Genomic DNA, 10,595 nt, shown 5'->3' on the forward strand with positions numbered 1-10,595 from the left:
AGGTTTGTGGAGTTGGAAAATGAAGAGGGGGCACAGCAGGTGGTGGATGCAGGTAGGAGGGCAAGGAAGAAAAGAGCAGCTAGTCCTATAGGAAGAGGGGAAGAGTCAATGGAGATAAAACCAAATATGAGCCCCAGGAGGATACGGAATGAGTTGCGGAGGATTGCAAGGGACAATAGGAATCGAGAGGACTTGCAGCTGGAGGGAACAGGGGATAAACCAGAGAATCGCACCATCACCAGGAAAAGGCAGGTCTACATGACTTGGGACTCCTTACTGAGAAGAATAGTCAGGCCTGTAACTAGAGCTGATCCAGAGAACAGAAGGGTATGCTATCTGCCGGGTGGTAAGATATGGGATGTGGACCTGAAGCTGAAGAGGATCCTAACGGGAGCGGGAAAGAATCCACTGTTTGTCCTTCATGTGGGAACAAATGATACAGCTAGATTCTCGCTGGAACGTATCAAGGGAGACTATGCCAAGCCAGGGAAGACGCTTAAGGAAATTGAGGCTCAGGTGATCTTCAGTGGGATTCTGCCTGTTTCTAGAGAAGAGCAACAAAGATGTGACAAGATTATGATAATCAACAGATGGCTCGGGTAGTGGTGCTATAAGGAGGGCTTTGGGATGTATGGCCACTGAGAAGCATTCATGGACAGAAGACAGTTCTCTTGGGATGGACTTCACCTGAGTAGGGAAGGAAATAGATTTCTAGGATGGAGGCTGGCACAACTGATTAAGAGAGCTTTAAACTAGGAATTTGGGGGAGATGTCCAGGTAATCTTCACACCGGATTTTAACATTGAGAGGGAAGAAAACAAAGTAAGAAAGGATACAGCTGTGAGTAGGAGAATGGACATAAGGAGGAAGGGTACTATAGATAGCATTCTAATATGTGATACTGGTGGTAGAATGTCTGGGCCTAATCAGGTAAAGAATGTGAGAGAAGCCAAACAGCAAAAATTAAGATGTTTGTACACTAATGCGAGGAGCCTAGGTTACAAAATGGAGTAACTAGAGCTACTGATGCAGAAATAGGGATAACAGAAACATGGTGGAATAGTAGTCATGACTGGAGTACAGGTATTGAAGGGTATGTGCTGTTTAGGAAAGATAGAAATGAAGGCAAAGGTGGTGGAGTAGCGTTGTACATCAATGAGGAAGTTAACTGTAAAGAAATAAGAAGTGATGGAATGGACAAGACAGAGTCTGTCCGGGCAAAAATCACACTGGGAAAGAAAGCTACTAGAGCCTCCACTGAGATAGTGCTTGGGGTGTGCTATAGATAGCCGGGATCCGATCTGGATATGGATAGAGACCTCTTTAATGTTTTTAATGAAGTAAATACTAATGGGAATTGTGCGATCATGGGAGACTTTAACTTCCCAGATATAGACTGGAGAACAAGTGCAAGTAATAATAATAGGACTCAGATTTTCATAGATTCGATAGCTGATGGATTCCTTCACCAAGTAGTTGCTGAACCAACAAGAGGGGTGCCATTTTAGATTTGGTTTTGGTGAGTAGTGAGGACCTCATAGAGGAAATGGTTGTAGGGGACAACCTTGGTTCGAATGATCATGAGCTAATTCGGTTCAAACTAAATGGAAGGATAAACAAAAATAGATCTGTGACTAGGGTTTTTGATTTCAAAAGGGCTAACTTTAAAGAATTAAGGAAATTACTTAGGGAAGTGGATTGAACTGAAGAACTTGTGGATCTAAAGGCGGAGGAGGCCTGGATTTACTTCAAGTCAAAGTTGCAGAAACTATCAGAAGCCTGCATCCCAAGAAAGGGGGAAAAAATCATAGGCAGGAGTTGTAGACCAAGCTGGATGAGCAAGCATCTCAGAGAGGTGACTAAGAAAAAGCAGAAAGCCTACAAGGAATGGAAGATGGGAGTGATCAGCAAGGAAAGCTACCTTATGGAAGTCAGAACATGTAAGGATAAAGTGAGAAAGGCCAAAAGCCATGTAGAGTTGGAACTTGCAAAAGGAATTAAAACCAATAGTAAAAGGTTAGTAAAAAATAGCCATATAAATAAGAAGAAGAAAGAAAGAAGAAATGGGACTGTTAAACACTGAGGATAGAGTGGAGGTTAAGGATAATTTAGGGATGGCCCAATATCTAAACAAATACTTTGCCTCAGTCTTTAATGAGGCTAATGAGGAGCTTAGGGATAATGGTAGGATGACAAACGGGAATGAGGATATGGAGGTGGATATTACCACATCCGAGGTAGAAGCCAAACTTGAACAGCTTAATGGGATGAAATCGGGGGGCCCAGATAATCTTCATCCAAGAATATTAAAAGGAACTGGCACATGAAATTGCAAGCCCATTAGCAAGAATTTTTAATGAATCTGTAAACTCAGGTTGCACCGTATGACTGGAGAATTGCTAACATAGTTCCTATTTTTAAGAAAGGAAAAAAACGTGATCTGGGTAACTACAGGCCTGTTAGTTTGACATCTGTAGTATGCAAGGTCTTGGAAAAATTTTTGAAGGAGAAAGTTGTTAAGGACATTGAGGTCAATGGTAATTGGGACAAAATACAACATGGTTTTACAAAAGGTAGATTTTGCCAAACCAACCTGATCTCCTTCTTTGAGAAGGTAATAGATTTTTTAGACAAAGGAAACACAGTGGATCTAATTTACCTTGATTTCAGCAAGGCATTTGATACAGTTCCACATGGGGAATTATTAGCTAAATTGGAAAAGATGCGGATCAATATGAAAATTGAAAGGTGGATAAGGAACTCGTTAAAGGGGAGACTACAACGGGTCATACTGAAAGGTGAACTGTAAGGCTGGAAGGAGGTTACTCATGGAGTTCCTCAGGGATCAGTTTTGGAAGCAATCTTATTTAATCTTTTTATTACTGACCTTGGGACAAAAAGTGGGAATGTACTAATAAAGTTTGCAGATGACACGAAACTGGCTGTAGAGTTGAAATTAGATGAAGGTTTCTAACCACTCAAGGAGAAAGCTCTGGCATAGCCTTCCAAGGGGAGCAGTAGAAGCAAAAGACATACCTGGCTTCAAGACTAAGCTTGATAAGTTTATGGAAGGGATAGTATGATGGGATAGCCTAATTTTGGCAATTAATTGATCTTTGACTATTAGTGGTAAATATGCCCAATGGCCTGTGATGGGATACTAGAGAAGGTGGGATCTGAGTTACTACAGAGAATTATTTCCTGGGTGTCTGGCTGGTGAGTCTTGCCCACATGCTCAGGGTTTAGCTGATTGCCATATTTGGGGTCGGGAAGGAATTTTCCTCCAGGGCAGATTGGCAGAGGCCCTGGGGGGGGGGGGTTTCGCCTTCCTCTGCAGCATGGGGCACGGGTCATTTGCTGGAGGATTCTCTGCACCTTGAAGTCTTTAAACCACAAGTTAAGGACTTCAATAGGTCAGACATAGGTTAGGGGTTTGTTACGGGAGTGGGTGGGTGAGATTCTGTGGCCTGCGTTGTGCAGGAGGTCAGACTAGAAGATCATAATGGTCCCTTCTGACCTTAAAGTCTGTGAGTCTATGAGTAAGACTCACATACAACATAACAAGGGAAAATCCCCATTTCGTCATAGGGGAACCTCAGAACCCAGGCTCAAGCCTGAATGGGAATGTCTTTGCTGCTAATTTTAGCCTCACAGCACAGGTCCCACAAGGCCAAGTCAGTTGACCAGGGCTCTTTGACTGACTGCTGCAGTGGTGGTGGGTTGTTTTGTTTTTTGGGGTGTTTTTTTTTTTTTTTTTTGCAATGTAGACATATGCCATGCTGTCTGGAGTGCTTCACGACCATGAGTGCCAACCTCAGGGCAGATTGTCAAGAAGGAGGGCCGAGACTCCAAACTGGTTGTACATTCTATAATTAGATTCCACCAACCTGTTAACAAATGTGAACTCCTCAAGCACTATAACATGAAGTCATAGATAGTCCCTTGGGCATTCCAGTCTATCTTGTCACCCAGGCAAGCTGGACTTTTGGCAGTTAGTTGCTATATACCAAAGATCACAAAAAATTCAGGTTGCTTCCAGTCCCAAGAGGCCAGTCACTTACCCCAGGTCAACTAGTACTGTAGTTCTCAAACCAAAGACAAACACTTGTAGCTAATTCTACAGCAAACTAACTAAGGATTTATCAAAAAGAAATGAGAGTTGTTTACAGGTTAAAGCAAGCAAATGAATTACACAAAAAATAGTTACAGTCTATAGTTTCAAAAGTTGACAGAGTAGTAATCTGTCAGCACTGAATGTCTTTTAGGGCTAACTCAGGTTGACCCTGGGATCTCTGCTGCTGTTTCATAGTTCTAGCCCTGTCAGTGTCCAAACAGCAAAGAGATGAAGATTTTTGTCATTTTTAAGAATTTCTTTCTTCTAAAATTCAAGCTGATGGGATGAGCCCCTTTGCATGTTGCCTCTTCATAAATCTGAAGGGGAAATTAACAAAGGCTTTGTATTGTGATTTCCCATTTAGTTTTGATAATCCTTCTTGATGAGCAGGAGATGTCCCTCCTGATAGGTTCACAGTTCCAGAGCAAAGGTTTTTACAGTTAACTATGATTGTATAGCATCTCATAAAGTGACATACAAGCATTTCATAAAGTCTAAACACTAAACAGTGTTAGAAGTTCAGTACCTGTTTTAGCCATATTAACACACAGGTGAGCTGGACTAGTTTCCAGCAATGAACATGTCAGTACTTGACTGTGGCCTAAAGCTTTGGCAAGAGCAGGCACCTGGTCTGCCAGTGTCACAACACACCCTTTGATAAAAGGTATTTTGCAAGATTTGGATTTTGGAGAAGCAAATGTGTGTGTGAGACAACAAGGTATCTCAAAACTGCTCACATGTTTGCAGTGGGCAAGAGAGTTCAACCCCCTCTCTCCTAAAAGACAAAAAAAACATTATTTCATTTTGTAAATCATGATGGGATGTGTGTGTGATGATGATGATGATGATTTATGAACTTTCAGGGTGTAGGTTTGAATTCAAGTTGAATCTTAGTTCCTGGCTTCTATTACAAAACCTGAGTGAGGGTTTTGAAGGCAAGCAACTTTGTCACTGCCTCCAGTGGCTACTCTTTTCAAAAAAAGCTCTGAAAATTATCATCCTTTTAGGACTAATGCAGCCTGGCATGTGTGTTTTAGAAAGAAACCATGCAGCACTAGAAGTTTATATTAGACAATGGATTACAATAGATGAGTAAAATATTAGAAAGTCTTTTTCTTTCAAATAGAACTTAGTTTTAGTCTAATTTAAGCTCATGATTAACTATATAAGTTTTTTGAAGAGGTTTTATATAGAGAATTAAGACCCTGATTCAGCAAGGAACATAAGCATGCACCTATCTTTAAGCACAAGTTGTCAATGAGACTACTTGGCCTTAAGCATCTTGCTGTATTAGGACCCAAAACACTGCCCTGGTGCATTGATGATTATATATATTTATTCAATCCAAGTTGCACAGAAGGAGACAAGAAATCAATTACATGAGACAAATTCTGATCTCAGTTACACCAGTGTTAGTCTGGAATAACTCTGTTGAAGCTAATGGAAATATCTAATTATTACTCAGTCCTGCCTTGAATGCAGGGGTCTGGACTAGATGGCCTACTGAGGTCCATTCCAGTCCTATACTTCTATGATTACAGATTTAGACCACTGTAACTGATCAGAATTGGTCTAAAATATCTAGCAGGTTTTTCTGCAAAATGCAGTTCTCTCCCCAGTGACTTAGGTAAGAGGAAGTGAAATGACTCCTATAGAGATTTATTTTAGTAAGTGGGGATTCTGTCTGTGTGACATCATTCCATTAAAATTTTAACACACTGGGCCAAATTTTGTTTTAGTTACTTGATGTATATCCAGAATAGCCAGTGGAAAAAGAACTCAGACCAGCGTATAAAACACTGAATAGACTGATGTCACACACACACTGAATCCCCACTTCAGTCAGTGGAAGTACTCTGGATTTACACAAGTGTTACTGAAAAAGAATTTGCCCCACTATGTTAAGTGACACGAAACACGCAGTACAAATATTTAAAAAATGATAAAACTCTAGAGAGATTAAACTCAGCCAGAACATTTGGGCAAGATGCACATATTTTAGTAGCTCATGAATCCCTTGAAATAAACCCATAACCAGACAGCAAAACCTAAGTCCCCTGCTGTGGTAATTCACCAGGGGAAATCTTACTTCCTGCCCAACACTAAGCATTTGTATAATCATTTAACTTAAATGCCAATAGCCAAAAGAATCATCATGGTTAATCATCAAGGAGTGGGGAGGGGAGATAGGGGGATGACACTTTTCTACATGTCAAGTTATTCAGACAGCACAGGCTGGAGGAGGGGTAGTCTGGGTAACATGATGTAGATTGTCTTTCAAGATGAGACATACGGAGTTTTTTGAAAATTAACATTGGAACAAAAGGCAGTCACCATAAAACTCCCTAGTAAAATTACCTGATCTTATTTCATGTTTCTTTTTGAAACCCAAAAGTTATCAGAGGATACAGCAGGTTACCTAAAGCTACTGCTTGAGAAAAACCCTTTGGTCCCTAGCAAACACTAGTGTCATGACAGTATTTATCACTAATGAGGGAGAAAACATGCACTAGGACACAAATTGCTATATATAGTCATGCTAATTTTTAACCCCTTCCCATCTACAATATGTTTGCTGTATGACATGTGACTTTAGCAAGATGAGAAACTGAGCAACTGGTTTTTAAATCCTCTTATTTTTAATCCTCTTTTAAAAAAAGCCTTGTCAGTATAACACAAGTTGAAATTGTGACTGTTCGGTGGTGTGGTTTTCTACTGTGTTATAGTGAAGTATGCTGCAGTAAAATGGTATGATTCCTGTTCCCCTGGGGCCCTCCCCAAACCAAAATATGCATCTCACACCTCCTCACTTAGGCACATGCATAAATTTGTCCAAGATCAGCACCTAACTTAGTGCAGTGTGGTTCTAGTCACACTGTATAAAGGTAAGGTCAATGTCAGGATTGGGGCCTTAGATACTACACTGCTATATACATTAGAAATACTTAAGCTAGCTAAAAAGACACAGCTATGCCAATGACCAACACTGTAAATAAATAGAACTTCTATGTTAGGTACTTATATGGCTCTCCCCATATCATAGTATCTGAGACCCTCACAAGCTAATAATATATTTATCCTTACACCACAACTCTGAGATAGAGAAGTGTTATTATGCCCATGGGAAAGCGAGGGTATGGCTACACTACAATTAAACACCCAGGCTGGCCCGTGTCAGCTGGCTTGGGATTGTGAGCCTGAATCAGGTGACATGGGACAGCAAGGAGTATTTCATTGCCGTGCAGACATACCCAAATGGCCCAGAATCTTAAAAGCATCTAAGTATCTAGCTGCTTCTTTAGGCACCTAAGTCCACCATTTAGGCAACACTGATATTTTCAAAGCCACTTCTCAGTGGCCCCCTAACCCTAGGCACCTAAGTCCCTGAGGCACCTATGTTTCTGCTGATGGGTGGCAAATGGTAAGTCCTGACACTGCTCCATAGCTAATGAGCTACTCTGAGCCCTAACTCAAGTCAAAGCCCCAGAGGCCATGAAGAGGGATTTTCAAACTAGGCTGGGGAACAGCTATTTTACCAGTGAGGCCCAATCCCATAGGCATGATCAGAGCACACCTAACATCAGTTACCTGCCCAATCCCCTCATCAGGAGGCAGGCAGTGGGTAGGTTGAAGGGCAGCAGAGCACCTGTACAAAAGACAGCTTGGTACACAGGCACACCTAGGGCAAGCATGGGAGAGGTACTGAATGAGAGCAGGAGGCAGAGATACCATTTCAGTTCCTAAGGCATAGGACACTGCATGAGAGGGTTCACAGCTGAGGATCATGAGCAGAGGGAGGCACCAAACTTTGGCACATCAGTGCACTGATTTCAATGGTAATTTTGAAAATTCCCTCTGAAAAAAATATGAAAATCAGGCCATTCATGGCATTTAGCATTCTACAAATTAATATAAATATCTAATTTTAGGTGCCCAATTAGGCTATAATGAACATAAACAGGTAATTTAGGAAGTAGCTACCCTGCACGTTATGGGCAAGAGTCTCAGGTGTGTGAACAGGTACAGCTCTTCTGAAGGCAATGGAGCGATGCTGATTTACAGCAGCTGAGAATATGTATCATCTGCAGCCTATAGCTAGTAGAAACCCCTTATGTTGCATGTGGGATCACACTTTATTTTTAGAGATCACTGTATGTGCCAAGGCCAGGCTGTGGGCAGCTTGGCCTAGGTATTAGCATCAGTCACAGACCAAGGACACAGGAGCCAATTAGCAGGAATTAGGCCAAGTCAAGATAGTGGGAGGGTAGGAGGCCAGGATCAGATGACAGAACTGGAGGACAGGAACCAGAAGGCAGTTACCAAGAGCCAGGCTGAACCAGGATACCAGAAGACAACAGGCAGGATGCAGCCCCATGGTTCAGAGAACTTCCAGTTTCTGCCTCTTTCTTAATTAGGGGCTGTGATGATGGGAAGTATTGATACAAACCCGTTTACTCCTACTCACATGGCTCTATGGCCTAAAGTAAAAAATGTGAAGTTTTATGCTCTTGTGTTGGTGTACTGCCTCAGCCATGATCTGGCTCTTATACTGTAAGCATTTCAAGATAGGGGCCACCTCTCCTAAGTTATTTGCATGGTACTACCACAATGTGGCTGTGACCCTGACTGCAGCCTTTGGAATATCAGTGTTAAAAAGTAACTGTAGTTGTTAGGTGAAGTCTATTTATTTCATGAGTCACATGTAGTTTCACTGTTTCATGCTGTCTCCTTGCACTGTTTCCCCACTCTGCCTAAATGGTCCATTACCGTAGATCAGCACTCTGAAAGCTGTCTTGCAGTCTAGTGAAATATCAAACACTGACATTTCTTCTGTGACCTAGGTTAAAGGATGGCATGTGACTTTCTTCTTTTCTGGACCAGAAGTTATCTACTAGCATAACATTGCATCACAATGAATTGTCATGTCCGCTGGTGTTTAACCTCAAGGTCACAACTAACATGCTGACCATTCATTTTCCCAGCTTGACTCATGTTAGAATCACTGTGTAGGTAATAAAGCACCCTGGCCCTACCAAAAATAAAAATGACTCGTGTTGCACTGTATTACAGGGATTTATAACGCTCCAAAAGACTGCATCCAAGCCCATTATTTCATAAAAGTGTTACTTTTTTGGCAAGAAAAGAAATCTGGCCAAATTAGGGTTTTTATTTAGTCATCTAACAGCAGAGATCTTTAGTAGTGGTCGAAAAGGGAGAAACCCCAACTATTTTATTCTCTTGCAATACAGGAAAGAAAAAGCATAGAAGCCCAAGGAGAAATACTAGGTGCCCAGGCAGAGGTCATCAAGCTTCAGACGATCAAAATCCCCCATAAGATTAGGGAAATACCAGGGTGTGTAAAATGTATTTGCTTTGTCGTTCCCCCACAACTAAATCACACGAAACAGAGTGCGTGGTCATTTACATAAGAGACATCAGAATGATATAGAACTTCATGTGACTTTAGAGTTATGACTAAGACCCCAGAAAGCTGCAGAGAACATATCATGGGGATTTAATGCTTTCAGTTGAAAGAATTTTCTTCCCAGGCTGAGAAATTCCAAGCAACATGACTGACTGTTCTTCGCTGTCCTTTCATTACTCACCGTAGGTTCAGCTCCTGCTGAGTGTCCTGAACTCACATAGACTTCAATGAGAACTATGGATGTTTGCTTCATGTGCAGGATCCTGAAAGGTGTGAAGCTCTTTTTGCAAGGCCACTGACTTCAGTAACACCTGAGCATGCTCAGCAGCAATAGCACTTTGCTCCTCAAAGGACTGTGCTACATGGTTCCAATTCAGGAAAGCACATTCTTCAGTCTTGTTCAGGACTACGCTTCAGGGCATATTTAACTTGAAGCACATGCTGCTGTGCTGTCCTGAACAGAGAGGCTTTCCTGGATCAGTGCCTGTGAAACCTAACTATGTTCTTTTCCCACCAATCACGAATGTAAAATATCAAAGTTAATCCGTCAATAATTTATTTCTTTATATTGGAGAATTTTTTTTCAATTATACATTTACTCTGTCAAAGTTAATGAGTAAATTATTATACTAAAAAAATTCCTAAAATATGTACAAATTTCGAGGTACATCATTTGAATAATATAAATATCTTAACAGTTTTACATATGGCAGAAGTTCACAAATATATACAGAAAAAGTTCAACACCACAATAGCAAAAAATTCCATTTGAAAAGTAGATCAGAGCAGCTGTTGTACATGCTGCTTCCTCCAAAATAATAGCAGCAATAAAAGCTGAAAAAAAACTGAGGGATAGGGTGGGGTGAAAAGCAGAGGGAAACAAGAGCAGTTCTGGCACAGCAATCAGACAAGTTTGCTAGAGAAAGAAATGTAGCTTGAGAAGTGGAGGCCTGAACTCCAGGAGTGAAATCGTGGCCATACTGAAGTTCCTGGCAATGCTCCCTTTAATTTCCAACCTCAAACAGCAGCAACAAAAGCCAGGCCATACCATTCCTG

The sequence above is a fragment of the Gopherus flavomarginatus genome, chromosome 4 (genome assembly GCF_025201925.1).
Source record: "Gopherus flavomarginatus isolate rGopFla2 chromosome 4, rGopFla2.mat.asm, whole genome shotgun sequence".
In the NCBI taxonomy this organism is placed as follows: domain Eukaryota; kingdom Metazoa; phylum Chordata; order Testudines; family Testudinidae; genus Gopherus; species Gopherus flavomarginatus.